The sequence below is a fragment of the Tribolium madens genome, unplaced genomic scaffold (genome assembly GCF_015345945.1).
Source record: "Tribolium madens isolate multiple individuals breed KSU strain unplaced genomic scaffold, Tmad_KSU_1.1 Scaffold_91;HRSCAF=231;Tcas5.2_LG7, whole genome shotgun sequence".
NCBI lineage: Eukaryota > Metazoa > Arthropoda > Insecta > Coleoptera > Tenebrionidae > Tribolium > Tribolium madens.
The window spans coordinates 7062416-7081400 of record NW_025401063.1 but is presented as its reverse complement, the minus strand read 5'-3'; the positions used below and the strand labels follow the sequence as shown (position 1 = coordinate 7081400).

The 18985-nt window shown below is 32.7% G+C and overlaps 1 protein-coding gene and 1 long non-coding RNA gene across 8 annotated transcripts in view; one reads left to right on the top strand and one right to left on the bottom strand.

Moving 5' to 3' along the window:
* LOC123010786 (homeobox protein prospero) overlaps positions 1-18985 on the bottom strand; it is a 72778-nt gene that overhangs the window by 33968 nt on the left and 19825 nt on the right. For 5 of the 7 annotated variants that reach the window (XM_044407901.1, XM_044407904.1, XM_044407906.1 and 2 more), the window contains exon 1: positions 5053-5138. The exons of 1 other annotated variant lie outside the window; for it this stretch is intronic. The gene's annotated coding sequence lies outside the window, so the exon portion shown is untranslated. Of the gene's footprint in view, positions 1-3623; positions 3957-5052; positions 5139-18985 lie in introns of those variants that run through there. One more of the 7 variants, XM_044407902.1, reaches the window with a different exon arrangement.
* On the top strand, positions 3483-4783 carry LOC123010788. Its single transcript, XR_006413111.1, has 3 exons — positions 3483-3616; positions 3676-3773; positions 3849-4783. It is a non-coding gene; the product is annotated as an uncharacterized LOC123010788 (long non-coding RNA).

Sequence of the window (18985 nt, the reverse complement as noted above, 5' to 3'; positions counted from 1 at the left end):
TGCGAAATTAACAATACGTGAAAGGTTTCTTTTTGTTTGTCGAAAGATTTCGACCCGCATGATGAGAATTTAAATTTCTAATTTTATTTAATCAATACCGAATTAACCTCTTTAGATTTCTGACGTGTTTAAAGGTGTACAGACTACAGTTTTGTTTGGTCTATTTATAGGATTTTGTGCATCTCTTTCGAAACACTGCAATAACTAGCGCAATTGCTTGTCTATTCATGGCGAAACAAATTATATCACATTTCCAAGAATTAACGACACATGGTAAATATTCTAATGCGGACGGCAAAATATAGATATTTATGTCCCAACAAAGATTAGAACTATCTAATCTCTTTATTGTATTAACAAATTGTGTCGCTAAAAGGATAATTATTACAAGTCGTCAAATTTATAAGTAATTTTTATTTATTATTTCATTAATAAAAAGTTCAAGTCCGAATAAATGTTCTTTTTTATTCTAGAACCAATAAATGCATCATATATAATTCTAAATTACAAAAGTATAAACATTTAAAAATAAAACTATTGTTGAATTAGATTTTCAGCTACTAATATTAACAACGTAATCATATTAATTAAAGGCATTATTTATAATTAATTTAATTAAAGAATTCGGTCATTGACTCTTTTATGAATTACAATATTTTTTGTATCAATGTGGTAAAATAAGCTTCTCATTTTGAAACACTGATATGCGTCCAAGATAAGTCCAGTGCAGCTTGTTAATTTATTATTTTGTTCTCATAGTATAGTGTTTTGTCCAAAAATTTAAACAAAATCTAAGTAATAATATGCTAATTTTAAACCTGAATATAAGAATATAGGTTTTAGAAAGTCTTTTCTAATTTGTTTAAAATGTTACTTTTTACCAGTTGATAACAAAATTTTCAAATCTTGAAATTTGGTAGGAATAAACTAACTTAAAAAAAAATAAATTTCAATTATATAAAATAATTAAGCGATTTTGATTGACGTCGACTTTTTACTTTAAAATAAAACTGGCCAGAAATTAACTTTATACTTTATAACCAAAAAAATATTAGTGGGTGTAATCTGTTATAAATCAGTTTTTAACTATATAATAACTAATAACTGTACAAACATTTATAACTTTCTCTTTCCATACTTGCAAATAGATAACTTAATTCTTCTTTATTTTAATCTGTTTTTTTTTATTTTTTGGTTTATTATTTTTGTGGGGTATATTATGTTTATGTTTAAGTTTATTCATTGTATAAATTGTATAAATAGAAACAATTAATTTTATTTCTAATGTTTTTCTAATATTTACTAATACAAACTCTTTAAATGCTTTAGGCATTTGAAAATGTGTCGTCTTGTATACCCACCCTTCTTGCAATTTAGCTTGATGTGGGTATTATCGCTTTGCAATTTTATTGTAAGATATAGATTATGACATGGAATTGCGTGAAAGTGTATTGAATGTAGTGATGGTTGCTTGGTTATTAATGGAACCTAGCTAATGTTATTCTTATTTTTAATATATGATAATAAAACTTTGTTTGAAAGATTATATTTTATCAAAAACCATTAGTTATGAGCATTATTATCTCAGATTTTATTGGGCAAAACTATTGCTTAATGAAAATTATTTATATATTCCCACGAATAAGAGAAAAAATATTAAATTCTGTCTCCCGTGACCTTCCGCCGTCAGCATCAGTGATATAGTTGTGAATGCAATATGTACATTAGCAATTAGCGGGTGGTAAGTCGAAACAGTAAGTGGTGATAGTATTGCGTGCGCTTGCGTATGGGGCGGGTGCGGGCTATTTCCGCACCGGATATGTTCACCGGTAATTGCAACTAATGCCACGTGAGAAATTCATACATCCATACACGCACCCAGTAAAACCTCATTTTTGTGAACAATTTTAGAGTCGGCTAACGTAGACAACCAAGAGCGCAGTCAGTCTTATCTAGGCAACACATATTACGACTCACACCACAAGCCGCCAGCGCGTTATTACCATTTAAACAAGAAAAGTGGCCAAGAACGCGGCTTACACCGGCGGTGTTTGCATTTCGCACTACACGTGTCATGCACGTGTACTGACGCGTAACATTTAATGAACAATTGTGTGGTTGACCGCAATTAACCATAATGTGTAAACTAGTGACCAAATTATGTACAGAGGGTGGGGGTGTCATTGATGCTCAATGTCGATTGATATCGCCAGTTATAAACCAAAATGCATTAACGTATAGTTTGGGACCCGATTAATTACCCTTTTAATTTAAACATTATTAATTTAGCAAATCGGTTTACCGGCAGGCCAAACAAACGCGTAAAAATTACAAGTCGCAAGTCTTCTCCTGCAAGCAAATATCAGCGACTAAAAGGATTTGCAATCTCTTTTCACAGTCAACTTTGATGATTACATCTGTAAAGTTGTTGATTGCTGTTCTCTGTTTACACTTCACAATGTTGTAGTACACACAGGGTAGGTCAGTGCCAAATATGCGTGAATATTAATGTAATTGAAACAGATATTGTATTTAATAATTAACCCGGATATTGGCCGGCCGAGTAAATTTTTAGCGGCCTGTGTAATCAAAGCTAATTTTCAACATTATTATATGAGTGTATTATCTGTTTTTCGGTTGATTTTCGCACCACGTTTATCAGTAATTTTTTTAATAAAATAAAACTTTGTTTGCTTTTTATTACAGGGGTGTTCACTTCAATTTATTCGATAGAGGTTTGCTTTTACAAGGTCATCCGCTACTCGTTTTACCACATGTGTGTATTATGTGTTGCCTATGTAATTAAAAATAACGACCACAGGCTAAAACAAAATATTTTCACTTCTTTTTTATTTTAAATTTTTTATTTTTTAAAATATACAAAAATATCAGTAAATTTTGTTCCGCCCATCTATTAATTTCTACTAAACAGTTTTAGAATTTTGACTATTTTTGGTACTGAAAACAATTCCGTATTTTGAGTTGCATGCAGAAGTAAACTTTTTGATCACTCAGTCAGGCCGACTCCCCTATTTTTAGACTTATTTTTTAATTTGGAGGTAAACAGGTTTACACAGTGAACACGAATAAAAGCAAAACTACCCCTTTATTCTGTTTACGGCATTGTTCTCTTGATATAACGGACGTTATTAGGGTGGTTCTTACTTATAAAGCCGACACAAGTAAGGGGAAGTCGATCAGTCGAAAATTAGGTGGCGAAAGAAAAACATCAACTTTTTTCCGGTAAGCAAAATAATTGCTTTTTTGTAGTTGTAGTAGAAATAGTGATAGAAATTTAAAATGCGAAAATTTTGCACTTGTTTAAAAATATCAGATTTCGTAAAATTGCATGCATTCAACAAGAACTGAACTACTACAATTTTGTGTTGTAGTTAAATAAAAATGTTTTGATTAGAAATTTTAAAATTGCACAAAAGCATTATTGAGTGGGACAGTTCGTATTCAAATTAAAATGTTTGCAGGATATGGCGATGTTGAAATAAATTCAAGAAAATTCAAGAAAATTTGTTTTAGTTTTCCTGCAGATTTATTGTTGTGTGGTGTTAAAATAAAACCGAGGGGCTCTAGTGGTCACTGCACTTGAACAACCATGCAAGTATTACCTTAAATCTACATAACATAATCCATAATAAAATTCATCACAAAATGTTAAAGTCCATGTCGAAGCCAGAAATGTTTTAAGAAAAAGTCTCGCGCCACACTCCCGAAGAAGGCCGCTTCAGAAGCACAAACACAAGTGTTAAGGATAAGTGGTAAGTCGAGTCAGTCCCGGAGTTAAAGTCTGAATAGAGTTGAGCGTCGGCAAAGTTGTTGGTTATCCTGCGCAGGACTCTGAACGTGTCCTTACGCCACGAAGGATACCGAAGGAGTGAAGGCGTCTAGCTAAGACATGGGTTTAAGGCGCTCCTTTGGGGAAAGACGGCGCCGTTGCAGGAGGCCTGCCGACGACTGACACAAGACGTCGCAGGGGAACGACGCGCGCCGACGTCTGCCATCCCCACCCCCCAGATTCGCCACGCCCCCGGAGGGGAAGCCCTAATTAAGTCGTATTTTTAAGTAGCTACTAAGATTTTTAAAGAACGACTCTCGGTTTCATTGTTTATTAACGCTGTTCGCACCCGGAAAACGACCCGCGCCTGAAACTGTTCCGGGCAGCGCTACGGCGCGATTTGCGCTCATCCTCAGACTTACGCAAAAATTAGCGACAAATCACGTGCAATTTAAATAAGAAATAAATATGTCATCGAGTCATACTTCAGCGTATTTTAGCTTGATGGTGGCATTACTTTCTATGTGTTTCATTGTTTTTATATCGGGATTCTCTCTACAATAAGCACAAAAAACTCGATGCGATAGAAAACTGAAGTATGGTTCGATAACTTTAAATCAGGCTTTTAGTAGTTTTGTATTGAAAGAGGGATGGTTTTGTCTGAATCGATGGAATAGCTATTGGAAAAATATTATTCTAGGATTTGAGATTGCACACTGAATGATAAATGGAAAAGAATTGTGGTTAAACTCGTGCTCGGGGATCGACGGACACTTCACCAACAAGAATCCCTTTTTTTAACGTTACTTCACGTTAGCAAGAGCTATTTAAATATTGTGTATTAAGTTGTTTATTAATTGTTTAAACAGTCTTTTCACATTCACTTTTTTAATAATGTCCATCGTGAAAAATTCCCAAAAAAAATTAAACCCCGAACACGAATTTTAATTTGTTTACTCACAATTTTATTCCTGTTCACTTGATGATTTTTATTTTATAGCCTAATATTGACATTTAATGCCAATAATTTAATTAGCCCAATTTGGGGACACATTTTTTTAATTAAACGCTTTTTAATTTTTGTGTTTTATTGACACTCTCAGTTATAACTAACTTTATTTACTCAGCTTGATTTACCGGCACGTTTTTCGTTTCACTTTCACTTGCGATAAACTTAAGAAGTGTAGGGATTAAGGACAATTTTAAGAAAAAAAATTATGGAAAGTGTGAGGATTTATAGAAAAATATTTCTATTGTCTTACCTTATAATTTGTTCTTAAAGTTTAAAAAGGCGCGAACACTTAATATAGGAATCATGACACTTGGGATACATAGCAATGAATGCCCGTCTTCTAGCACACTATCAGGCATTATCAAGGAGTGGGGGGACGCATGAGCAGCGTCGCGACGCCAAGGATGCCGATCGGTGGCTCCCTCTCAAGTCCTGCGGACACCGGCTCAACTCACAGAATTAACACATGAGTCATGACGACAGAAAAAGCGTGACGGAATCAAAGTTTTGTTTTATTCAATAATTTATAAATATTTAATCGAGGTCAAAAATAAAATCCATCGGAAAATAAATTTTCAAAATCTTGATTCGTTAAATTAAAACTTTTTTAAATTCTGCTGATTCAATTAAAGTTGATTATTTTCAGCTTCATTTAGTTTTTAAAACGATAATCAATTACTAATTTAGATCTAAACAAAACTAACCAACTTCTTTTTGTTATATTTTTTTATGTATTGTATCTACCTGTAGTGTGCTCCAGAACTCGCACCCCAGAAATAAATGCTACATAAGGTAAGATACCAGGAACAGGTTCCAAAAAATTCTATCTGTCAAAAAATTTTGACATTTATTTTTTGGCATTTGACATTTTTTATGACAATTTTTTTACAGGATCCAGCTTCCTTGTTTCCTATTCTAATAGCCTGTAGAAAAAAAACTTGATATAAGTCAACTCTCATAACTTCGAAATTTTTATAGATAATTTTTTTTACATTTTTTTCATGTTTCTGGTATCTTACCTTACCTTCTTTGGAGCGCGAGTAGTTCTGGCGCACCTGTATTTATAAAAAAAAAAACTCTTAAATAAATATCGACTGAAAATTCAAACAAATTTAAACATAATCGGTTAAAGCCTTTTCAACATTTAAGTAAACTAAGATAATACAATAAAAAAAATAATTAATTTATTTTCATCTACGTATAGATTTTATATTTTATTATTTTAAAAAATGTTAACATATTTTTGATTTAGGTGGTGATTTTCAGCAGATTTGCAAAACTTTTGTTTATTATTTGGAATATTGGTCAATGTCTCTTTCCGGCTTAAATTATAGTTTGGGTTTGGTGGGTCATCTCGTATTTCTTGTTGAATGTATTAGTCGCGATTTAATTGGTAAAGTGGCCATCTGGTGACCAAAATAATTCTATTAATTTTCTCGAAGACAAGCTTCGGCTCTTTATTTTATTGAGGGTGGCATCGTATGAGCATCGATATGCAACGTCCGCTTAAACTAGCGCATATGTTAACTGAGACACAGAATATTGATTTCCATCAATAGCAGCCAACAACAGGTGTCCAGAGTTGTGCAGTTAAAAAATAAAAAAGTTGCACTTTTTTCCCAGTTCCACTTTTTCAATGGGTAGCGTAATGACACCTATTAATACATTTTACGGTTTTACATTGTGTTCATTGAGTGGTATAAAAATTTAACCCTTTTTAATTAATTATGCACAAATATATTGAGCAATTTTTTATTTCATATTAATTTTATTTATGTCGTTCGGCCAATTTATTTATTATTTACATTTACTAGTTAATCGTCCTTTTTTGTGCACACGGGATAATTGTTTTGTTGGCAAACAAATCAAATTTAATTAATCATCTCGGACCGCACGATGACAGTTTTTAATTTTCCAATTATTATGTTCAAGCTCAATTTTCTTAATGTATTCCATTAATATTGTTCAAAAGTCAATAATATAAAATAAATATTCAGGTACACACACCTCCAAATGATTTTTTTCACAAATTTACGCATAGTAGCTTAGTAATTAAAAACAATTAAACACTAGTAATTATTTTTTTTCGGTGTGCTATAACAAATTTTGCGCAGACCAAATGCTTATAGTAAATAATTAATTTATTATATATTCACTAAAAATTAATAATGGCCAGACTAACTCTTAAAAATTCTCAAAACAATAAAACTTATACCTACCACACTGATGCTTAAATTAAATTTGTACATGGATAAATTTTAAATTAATTTAATGTTTAGACAATTTTCTATAAATACTCGTAGTTACTGTGAATGTAAATGCAGTCTATAAATGGCTTCAATTAAATTTAAATTATTATATCTTTAGAATGAAACGTACAACCTATATACCTATACTATCTGTCTGAGATATAATTGATAGATAATAAGTGAATGGCATTTGTAGTTATATTTAGAATAAATCTTTGATGAACTGAAATCTGTTTATTTATGTGATGTTATTGATAATTTTGTCAGTAAAATAAATTGTTATAATAGGTACTTAAATTCTTAGTTTATGAGAATGTTGTATTTTATTCAATAAATGAAATAATAATTAAAGAGAATACTTACTGATAATGTCTAATTAAAAACCTACTATCACACATTAAATAATGCACACCGATTTCTAACATTACGTAGAAAGCAAAATAATTATAAAAATGTCTTTCTTACACACAGAACGGTTCTTGAAGAACTAAAACGCCTTGTCCCTTTATTTTTAAAAATCATCTTAGAAGACGCAACCCCCACTTTTTAACGGCTAATTTTAAATTGCCATATGACCTGTTTGAGGCAGCCCTTGAATTACAACATAAGACACGAGACCGTTGAGATGTTCTCCTTCAGTGATTACGATAGGACGCGTGCCCTTATGGTCTGGTGGAGATATACCGATCTAGCAACGACAAAAGTCTTCGAAAAAACTAATACAACAATATTAATATGATTATTTATAGTTTTTTCTAATTTTGAGTAGGAGAGTTCCTATAAATTATAACATCGTTAATAAAGCTACTGCCTCTAATCCTAAGCCATGTGTAAACAGGATAATGATTGACAGAATTTTCCACCGGATTATTGTTGTTATTATTATTGATTACAATTTTCATATGAAAGTATCGGACTTTAGCACCTTTATATTTTACCTGTAATTATTTTCAGTTCAATCAAATTGTTCACGTAGAGATTAAGTTTACTGAATGAAAATTTTTGAATTACACCATCATTAATAATACAATTGTCACAAATAATCACATATTCATTTGGCTTTAGTACTCATAATTATTTTAATTCGGTTGATCTTTTATTTCTAAATTTTTATTTGATGTTGTAACAAGATAAATAATTGTTTAAGTTTATTAAACACATGTTTTTAATTTCTATTTCTCTCAATAGATCATTAATTATATTTCTTAATTATGTCTACATGTATACCTACTGAAATTAAATAAAAAATATTTAAAATATTTTAGCTAAATTACAGGATCTGAGCAGCATCGTAAAATGTTTAAAGCTTTTGTTAACGAGACAAAGTGGCATATGTGTTGAGCTTCCTGTCCGCTTTCTTAAGACGTGCGTCTTGTGAAGGGTTGCGGAATATCTGACGCGTGACGGAGCGGATGCCGTAATCATGCAGCGTAACGTAGCACGTGCTTCGCCACTTCTAATTCTACAATTCCCAATGCCGCCGCTCTCATAAATAACTTTTTTTCATACATTTCCAGCAAAGTTGTGGTGCAGATGAGACGACTGATAGGAAGCGGCGAGAATGTAAGTAAATTAGCACTGCGGACACTACGTAGATGAGGTGCGGCTCCCGTGAGATGTCTCTAGGAGCGGTGGCTCTCTCTAGGCGGGTGTGGGTCCCTTAGCGTGATACAAAGTAAACTAACTGCTGTGGCCTTTTAATGAATTCACCTCATTTCATTTTCGATATAGGTGGGGCCGAGTATTCAAGAAACGACCATAAAACTGTTATCTATAGAAAATATGCTCTGCAACAATACGTATTTTTAATAATCTTGCACAGTTATGCATAACTTCACGTCAACTGCAAGTCTTTCAAATTAGAATAAAAAGATTTAAAATACAAAGATATAAGAATATAAAGATAAAGAATAAGGAAAATAAAATATAAATACGAGGGCAATTCAGAAAAAATCTACCTAATTATGAAACTCACAGAATCTGAAAAATAAAATTTTGTTTTTCAAGGTAATATCCTTGCAAGCTCCATCAAGCATCATTCAATAATTTCCAACTTTTTTTGAAAAGTACCACCCCATCAACAAAATAACATTTTAGAAAGTTCGTAAAATAGTTATCAACACAAGCAATTTACCCTTTATTTCATTAAACTTATTCCTAAAGATTTTTTTTTATTTAGTTTTAAGTATAAGGTAATTAATCGACAAATCATGTAGTTTCATAATGCGAAATAGCCATAGTTCTTAATACTGCTTTCAGTTTTTCTTGTTTTGTAATCCTTGCAATTTTAAAAGAGTTTTTTTTTTGATTGTGGACACTTTTTGACATCTAAAAAGTTTACCGTACAGTATAAAATAAAATATAATTAGACAAATATTTTTTCCGCAAACGTCACAAAAGTAACCCTTTTATGACTAAACGACCAAGTAAAAGTTTTACCTTCTGGTATGGAGTAAAAACTCTTGTTAATTTTAACTGTTAATAATAGTTTATTTATGGTTTGGTACCATTTACAAAGTGTGCTCAATTATACAAAAAAAAAATTATACAAACAAACAATTCTATAACGACTTTAAGTACACGTTTGACAGACATTTTAAAAGATGAGAAGGAAGGATAATTAAAAAAGTCTACATCGTTGGAAAAATTATTACAGGTGCTAAGTGTGTTCTTTAAAGGTTAACTGTTAACTCGCTTAAACATTTTTACTTTTACCCTGACCTTTACCACTGCTGTCTCTTTTTTGTCCCTTTTGCTGCTTCAGAATTTCTGGATGATTGTAGATCATCAGCATTCGAGATTTTGCCTTTTATTCGGTTGAATTATTTGCCTCACTATCACTTTTAATTTTTTGACACGTAAAGAGCTTTAAGCCACAAATTTTAGTAAATTTTTTGACTGAATATAGCAAAAGATTAAAATTAATAAAGTATTAGACAATACCTAAGGATCTTGTAATTTATTTTTTGTATAAAATTTAATGATAAATAAAGGTTTTGACTCTGGTTGACATCAGCATATTTGAAAATACTTGTAGTATATGTATTATGTAGGTTGTAGACTTAACTAATATAAATAATAACACTTATGTAATTATAATATAATAATTGTAAATATTATTTTAATTGTGACTAAATAAAAAATGACGCAAAAACAATGGGAAGCATTGTCCTTTGTAATTATACGTTCTGTATAGATATAGAACAACCCGGTTGAAATGTAAGACAATCATTAGTTATCGCGACAAAATCTAAGTAAAAATCCCACGCAAGCAGTCGACTCACGAATCGATTTATTATTTAGTAAGTCATTTTTAATATTATCCGCCATTAAATGCGACATTATCGGCAAACAAAGCCTTGTCTTAATGTATAATACATGCCCGAGTGATAAGATCGAAAGGTGGCCAGTTGAAGGGTGGCTTTGGGAGTTTTTCTGATCCATATTTGAACCCCTTTCCCTTGACGTTAATATCAGAATTTTGGATAAGAATCCGTTTCATGAGTATCAGACAATAGACATAGTTTCCTCCCTCGCAGTGTTATCTGATAACTGAATAGTTAATAGGCTAGTTCCGAGCGATTCTCGAGGGACAAACTCTACACTTGATTGTTTGTTGCGAGTGAATTGAAAAATAAAATTTTCGTAACCAAAAAAACCAATTAAAGAAACACGAAAGCAATCAAACTTGAGAATTAGTGAAAGAATCGTTTATTTCCGCTGTAAAACGGCAAAGAGCCAAATTAAGAAACTAAAGATATTAGTTACAGTCATAAAACGAGCTGAGACGTCAAGCACCTGTTGAAAGGATATCCTTAACCGCTTTCTTTAAGATGGCGTTTAAGATCATTAATTTTTTTGTGTAATTAAGGAACGAAATAGCGGTCATCAATTTTCTTGTTTGGGGGATATTTTCAACGGCAGTGACACAAACAGTTATTAACTGTCGGACCTAAAGTATGTACTGTTGGTTTATTAAAGATTCATTTACCTTGAGGTCAAACACTATAGGGTAATCATAGATATCTCTTTCTGTGCAATTGTATGACCAAATGTACTTTATATATTCCTATATTATTAAATATGATTTATCAGTTTGGAAAATCTCACATCTGGTTTTAACGCTAAAGAAGGGACACGCATAACGTGATTGTCTCGGGCATTCGACGAAATATCTACAGTCAATTATTTCAAAGATAATGAGTGTATGAAAGTTTAGCTTTTATTGTGATTTCAAACTATCTCAAATATTTCTAAGCTTAAGCTTCCGATATTGAAAAAATAAATACAAGGTGATTTTATTAAAAATGAGTCACCCAGGATGTCTCAGAAAAATAAACAAATAGGTATTAGACAATCCTGAAACAGGTCAATTTTTATTTACAGGGGAACACCTTTTATTGTACTTTCAAAATTTGTATTTTGGTAATACAGGGTGTTAGAGAAAAGAATGTAAAATATTTCAGAAGGTAATAGTATGAACCAAAACAAACCAAAAATTCGTATTAAACATAGGTCCGCAAAGTAACGGTTTCGGAGAAAATGATTCCTTTTTTGAAACATTTATTTGCAATCTGTTCAAAGAAAAAAAAGATGCTTCTAGTAATAATTCTAAAAATTTTCAGTCGATTTCTCCGAAACCGTTAGATACTTTGTGGACTCATGTTTAGTAAGGCTTTTTTGTTTATTATAGTCCATACTGTTACCTCCTTAAATATTTTACAATCGATTTTTAGCACCCTGTATAGACAACCTCTTCACCATCCTCTTTGTGATACTTCAAATGGAAGGTATTTGGACCAGGTATTTTGCTGTGTCTTTTTTTGAGTTTTGATAGTTTTTTATAAGGTTACATAGTGTTCAATTACTGGTAATAATGTAATATGAAATGCACAAAATAAAGTTAAAAGCTTATTTTTAAACTAAAATTAAACTGACATTTTCTCCAAAAGCAATACACAAAAAAAAATATAGGAGGTGTTCAAAATGACCAGGTGCCTAGATGTTGTTCTGCGTAACGTAAATAAAAAATACTCAAAACTTAAACAAGACAGCCGAATTCCTGGTCAAAATACCTTTCATTTGAGGTATTACAAAGTAGTAAAAATTAAAATTTTGAAGAGGTTGTTTGAATTACAAACAGGGGTAATGCTACAAATTTCAAAAGTACACAAAATAGTATTTCTTTATAGTTAAGAATTGACCTGTCTTGGAATTTTCTAATTACTTACTGTTTATTTTTCTGAGATGTCCAGGGTGGCTCCTTTTTAAAAAATCACCCTGTATAAATTGAAGTATACATATTTATTTTAATCTGTTTTGGTTTTAAATAAAAGATGTTGGCATTATGTTAGTCTGTAATATGATAATACATAAATTAATTTGTTCTTTATCGTCCTTGACATAAAATGTTCAAATGTTTTAAATGAATGTTTAATAATTTCTTACCTCATTACTGGACTCTCCATATTGTGTATGCAGTTTATGATGTCTGAAACTAAAATTTAGAACTGAAAGTCATACGCAGTGCTATAAAATATTTACGTGTTTTAATGATAAATGTATGTAAGAATAACACTGGATTGCATTACATAACAACTTGTAAAGAACTTTGTTCGAGGTATGTAATTTGTCTTTTGGTTGTCGCTTTCGGTTCGATAAAGATGTCGTTAAGAGATTTTCCTGTCGATAATATTTCAGTGGGAATTAAGTATATGTTTCCGTTTCGTACATTCATTTCTCACATTGTTATTATTTGCCCAACCATTCGACCAAATAAATAATTTTGTGTAATGTTACCTCATTTTTTTGAGACAGAAGAATCGCAAAACCAATTATTTTGAAATTGATTCTTAAAAATGGGCTTAGGACATATGCCATGCGTTCAAACAATAGGTAACAGAGCAAACTCGACGTGAGTTAGACACCAAACAGAACGGTGGCGCGAATTTTTCAGCAATTATATTGTTTCCGGGTCTTTCTAAAATAATGGCGTTTTTAAGAGTTCTGATGGGCTGTCAGCTATCCACACTTTAGTTGCTTTTAATTTACCATAACTACAGTTTGGAACTGATCCAAATTCAAAGCTATCGCATTATTTAATTAACCAGAACCGTACTATACATAAGATCATGAATAAGTAGTGGGCAACATTGTTTTAATTAAGTAAAGGGATATGCAAATAAGTTAGTCATTTGATGTTACCGAGATAGGAATCTTAGACATTGCCCTCGCACAATAGTGGTTCGAAACTTACGACTATCGTCTTTTCGTATATCCCTTACAGTCACACGAAAGCATTATCTGATCCATCAGCTTGATGAAAAATTTTTCACCTTATGTTATTTATGTATAAACGGAAAATAATTTTTCATTTTTACACTGGTGAAAAACAAATTTTAGCAAAAAGCCCAAAATCTATATTTGATGAGGTAGAACCCAGCCTTAATTAAAAAAAAAACAATATATTTGCTTTTTTTAGATAAATGAATTTACTCATATTTTGAAAGCACAGTAGCAGGAAAGACATATTTTCAACTAATTTGAATATTAACTGCACTTTTGAGATTACAGTTCTATGAAAAAATTTCGAGAGCATGTATTATGTGTGTTTATCATTTTTCAAACGACAACTAAAGCTATTCTGGTTAAAATATAAAACATTTCGTGCTGCACTCAACTAACAAGATTTGTCATTTATGGAAAAATTTTTCAAGTTATAGGCGAAGATAACGGAAGTTTCTCGTGTAGAGTTTAACCGGAATATCAGGGTAATATTTTTTTATTAGTCATACGTTGGTTTATCGTACGATGTTTGAGCATATATCGTCGTAGTAAAGCATTAGTTTTCATTAGTGCCGTCTCGTAGACAAACAGTAATTAAGGTTAAAACAAAAACAGCATAGGTGGGTGGACAGTAAATTAGACAAGACAATGTAAGTGATGGAAGTGAATTATGAATCTTGTGTTGTTCTTGTCACGCGTTGGAGGTGGTGGTCTTCAGAGACATGTATGAAGGGTGTGAGAGCGTCGATGGGCACGCAATGGTACACGTGACGACCATGGGCGTAGCCTGGAATGCCTGTTCAGGGGACGAAAGCTAAGAATACCGCGGAATGAAGAATAACAGAAACGTCCCGTTCTGGCTTTGTGTGTTGAAATTTTAAAAGTTTATTAAATTAAGTCGCGGGTCAGATAAAAAAGTATGCATAAATTATATTTAATTACTCGGAGATAATTTACACCCTTTGTATATATTTTGCAGTTAATTAGACTAATGTAGGGAGCAATTGGTGGAATTGTTTTTAAAGATAAAAGGGAATAATTTAAGAATATTGCATGAGTAATATTAATTCTACATACGAGTATGAGTTTTAAATGAAAATTAATCGTCGGCCGAGGAGCAAAGCGGCCGTTAATTAAGAGAGTGAAGACAGAACGTTATTATAATTATTCCACGTATCCGCGGTGCAAATTGTTACTTCATTTATACTTCAGAAGAAATTATTAAAACATTGCTAACTCACTAATTGTCACTGCTCTTTTGTGAAATTTTTTGTTTGCTCTTTTCTAATTGAAGATAATTTTATCCCAGCGCCTAATTCACTTCCTGAAAGCTTTGACAATAAAAAGCTGTATTATCGGGCTTAATCAAGTTTTTGCTAATAAATTAACGGCGACACTACACTCCCCAAGTTTGGTCACTTGAGATAAGCGGAAGCAATCTTGGGTCGCCGTTTAACTCCTTATCTAAGTCTTATTCAATATAGCACTGTCCTGGATAATATTCGAGTAACCGTGTATAATTTGCAATTAACAGTTATGGTCCATGCAATAATTACGACCAACCTGATACAGTCTTGAAATGAGACATACCACAGGGACGACAAACACCTCGGGGAACCAATACTCAACAGGGAAAACGTCTTCGGCCCCATTTGCATACACGACGACGCAATTCCCAATTTATGGATTGCTTATTTTGATTACTATGTCTCATTTCCTCGTCGAATACAACAAAATTACAGTTTACTGCTCTCCTTTTGGCAACATGTGAATTTGTAATTACTAGGTAGCGTGGTTTTTGCTTTAATACTGAAAACCGACAGCAAGGATTATGCTGTTAGTTTCAGAAAGCTTTCTTTCCGGTAATGCATTTTATAATCTTTTGAAACTGGTATCTACAGGTGCGCCAGAACTCGCGCCACAGAGAAAAATTTCAAGTAATTTAAGATACCAGGAACATGGAAAAAATGTTTAAAAAATTCTATCTGTCAAAAAATTTTGACATATATTTTTTGACATTTGACATTTTTTTATGTCTATTTACTGATACTAATGATGTTGTACATGTTTTTTTGCAATTATTTAGTAAAGGTACAAAAATTTTGCCCATAAAAGCCACAAATAACATTGAACAAAGTTACAATTTAGGATACAGCTTCCTTGTTTCCTCTTATAATAACCTGTAGCAAAAAAACTTGGAAGATTATTTTTCCAACAGAAATAAATGGAGTCAAAGTGCAAAATTTAAACTCTTATAACTTCGAAATTTTTATAGATAAATTTTTTTTAACATTTCTTCCATGTTCCCGGTATCTTACCTTATATGGCATTTTTGTCTGGGGCGAGAGTTCGGGCGCGAGTTCGGGCGCGAGTTCGGGCGCGAGTTCTGGCGCACCCTGTATACCTACTCATTTGGCTGCACTCTAATAGTAGTCTTTATATTTTTTCAAATTCTTTAAAATTCAACCAACTGGCAATATAAAATGAGAAAAACACAAATTTATTTATCTTTTGATGTAATTGCATTTGCAATCACTTTTTGCAAGCAGTGTCGTTATTGAATTATTTTATGCTCGACTAAACATTTTATATCCCCATTATTAATTACGTTATGCTTGTTTTGCTTATAATTGTTATTTATTTTATAGCTAAATCACCAACAGCTACAGGTGCTATAGCTGTATCTCTTAATGTTATTTGAGATAAAAATAAACAAACTAAAATGCGTAAATATTTTATTATTAGAAGTACGAAACAGATCTGTATGTGGTTCAACTAATAGCTATTGATTTAATCTGCGAGATATTAAGGTGGTCATGAGGGCACGAATTGCAAATAGATCGTTAGAAAACACCAGTGGTGCAAATTCCACGATCTTCATTAGATAGCAGAAGCAAAATTTCCCCTTTTGTGAAGATATCGCGTACCTAGTACGCCAAATTATCTACTCATACATATAATGTATGCTTATGTAGAGGAGTAAAGATTGCTGGGAAAGTAAGGACCGCAGAGTTGGGGTTGGGGTAGTGTAATGCATCATATCATTATGGAACGACCGGAACCGCATCCGTGCCGAGTGAATTAATTTCGTATTTATTGATTGAGAGATGGTGGAAAAGCGTTTGGATTTTAATTGAAGTAATGTAAGCAACAAGTGACGCGAAAGGATTTTTATTTACGAATTTAGTACACAAACACATTACCGCCATTAACTGGAAAAACTCAGCGATTGAGAATTGACAAAACTGATTTAACCCCTCTCCCACGGTTAGGTTCATCGGTGTATAGAAATGCCTTGTCAACATATCCTCGTATGAATTGACAAATGTATTGTCAATAAAAAAAGAGGCGGACGCGTCGGCAGCGCCGCGACGCCACGAAGATCAGCCACGGGTGGGAGCGAGAGGGCCGCAAGAGGCGGAGGGTTTTTTGCCCGGATCCGGTGTGAATTCACACTGAATTAGATGGCCCATAAACGTCAGGATATTTTTTGTTTATACGTATCCCTGATTTACCTCAACATTGATTTCGGCTAATAAATAAGGGTGAAAAGTGATTTTAGCCCTTGTTCTGTTCGACAGACAAATTAAATAACCATAGAATTGTGTGTGATCGCTCCGATATTCAATCGCCTCAATTAATATACTTGAAAAAATTGGATTCAACAGCAGGTTAATTGAAAAAAGATCGTATTTTGCCTCAAGTAAAATCGCGCACATGATCTGTAATTGATACGTTTGAAATTGAAGGGATTACTGACAAATATTTACGGATCAGGAATTACAAAAATCGCTCACCTGCACCGCCGGGTACAAACGTCCCTTATTCCCAGGCCACCTTCCAAATCTGCACAAAGCCACCATCTCTCGCAAAAATTGCAGATTTTATCGTTTTGTATAAATTTACCTAACCGTGCATTAACATTAACCACACAGGACAGTAGGTACTGAAGTCTAACATAAATCTATTAAAAACAAGTAGTTTTGTATTGTAAAATTTTTCGATTTTTTTTTGCTTTTAAGTTATACAAAATTGTCTCTTTTTTTAAATGGCAATCCACAATAAACCTATTTTTCTCATGAAACCGTTTGGTTCCATTCTTTATATTCACTCTGTATATATTCTTGTTTTTAATGAATTGCAAAAAGATTAATTTGAATGCCGTCTTAATTACAGTAATTAAAAAAGATATTTTATTTTTATATTATATTCAAAAATATATTTCTACAAAAATTACATTTGGTTTCCTTAATTTGATTGGGCTTTAATATTTTCTTTTGGCTAAATAGCGCTCAAAAAGATGAGATGTGATTTCCATTGTATAGCTCGTATGCATACTATTGTCAGTACAAGATAACCAGTGTTTCAATTGGTAAAAGGTGAAGATTTCGTTAATGTAAGATAATCCCGACTGCAAGTGAACTGGTCAAGCCCAGGGTTTAGCCGCCCCCAGCGTCGCCGTGAATAGGAGTGATTAGGCCAAGTCCCGAAACAACTTTAGTGTACATACACTCGGAGTAAGTTGGTAGCCCTTGTTATTGGAACTAATAACCGCCGCGAGCAGCGGTGTTTGCATGAGCTCTAGGGTGACCACTCTAGAAATTATCGGAAACTTGCCCGAAAAAATTCAAACTAAAATCCCGATATAAACTTACAGCCGACCCTCTTATTCTTGTCGTAATTCCCAAGACGCGATTCCATAATTAATTGTTCGCTTCGATTAGCAGTTAATTTGTTTGCGCAATGTTGCGCTGACATCCTCGTGCTTAGACCACTGTCCACCCTTGATTATTAAACTCAGAACACAATTAATCTCAATTTTAAGACAAATTATTCCGAGAGACCGATGCGAAAGCTCGCCGCAACGGCGGCGAATTTACGACGGAGCGCGTAAGAAATTCGCAACGGGGGGTGGCAAAGACAAGAAAAATCAATCGGAAGAAACTGTGAACGGTAATGTGATCTTACCCAAGGCAATTGGGTAAATGACATGTTCAAGGTCGACACACAATCGATAAGTTGAGGTTGATCGTTTATTTCAGATGGACTTTTAACTAGATGACCACGGAGGGTGACAATACAGAGTTGCAAGTGGAATTAAGTATAGATTTTCTCCCCCAGTCTAATGTCTTCCAACCCCTTTGTTCACATAAATTGCCTACCCTAATTCACAATCTCAAATTTGCATATTTTATAAAGGCGCCAAATGACCACTTGCATCTTATAACTGGAACAAAAATGTGCAACAACGCATGCAGTTCACTGAACTTGGATTTGTCACATGTGTTACATGCGTTATTTTATCTAGTTAGCAAATACTAGAATATACTACTCAGTTATATGAATTATCAGAATATAATACTCAGTTCCGTCTAGTTAATTTTAAGTTTAAATGAGAGTATATACTATAGATACCTATTATTTAAAAAATATTTCAGACGATTTAATGTAACCATGCATCAAATGTATGTTATAGAAGTTGAGTAGAGATTATTTCAAATCAGAACAGGAGACGCACAAACGAAACTTCGTTCGAACCGAGCCTATTTCAAAAATTTTTAAGTGCTTCTCTTCATATGCGTTTGTTATTTTTGGTTCTCTTGTGTTCCGTTGTTGTTTTTCAATAATATTAAATCAATAAAAAATTTT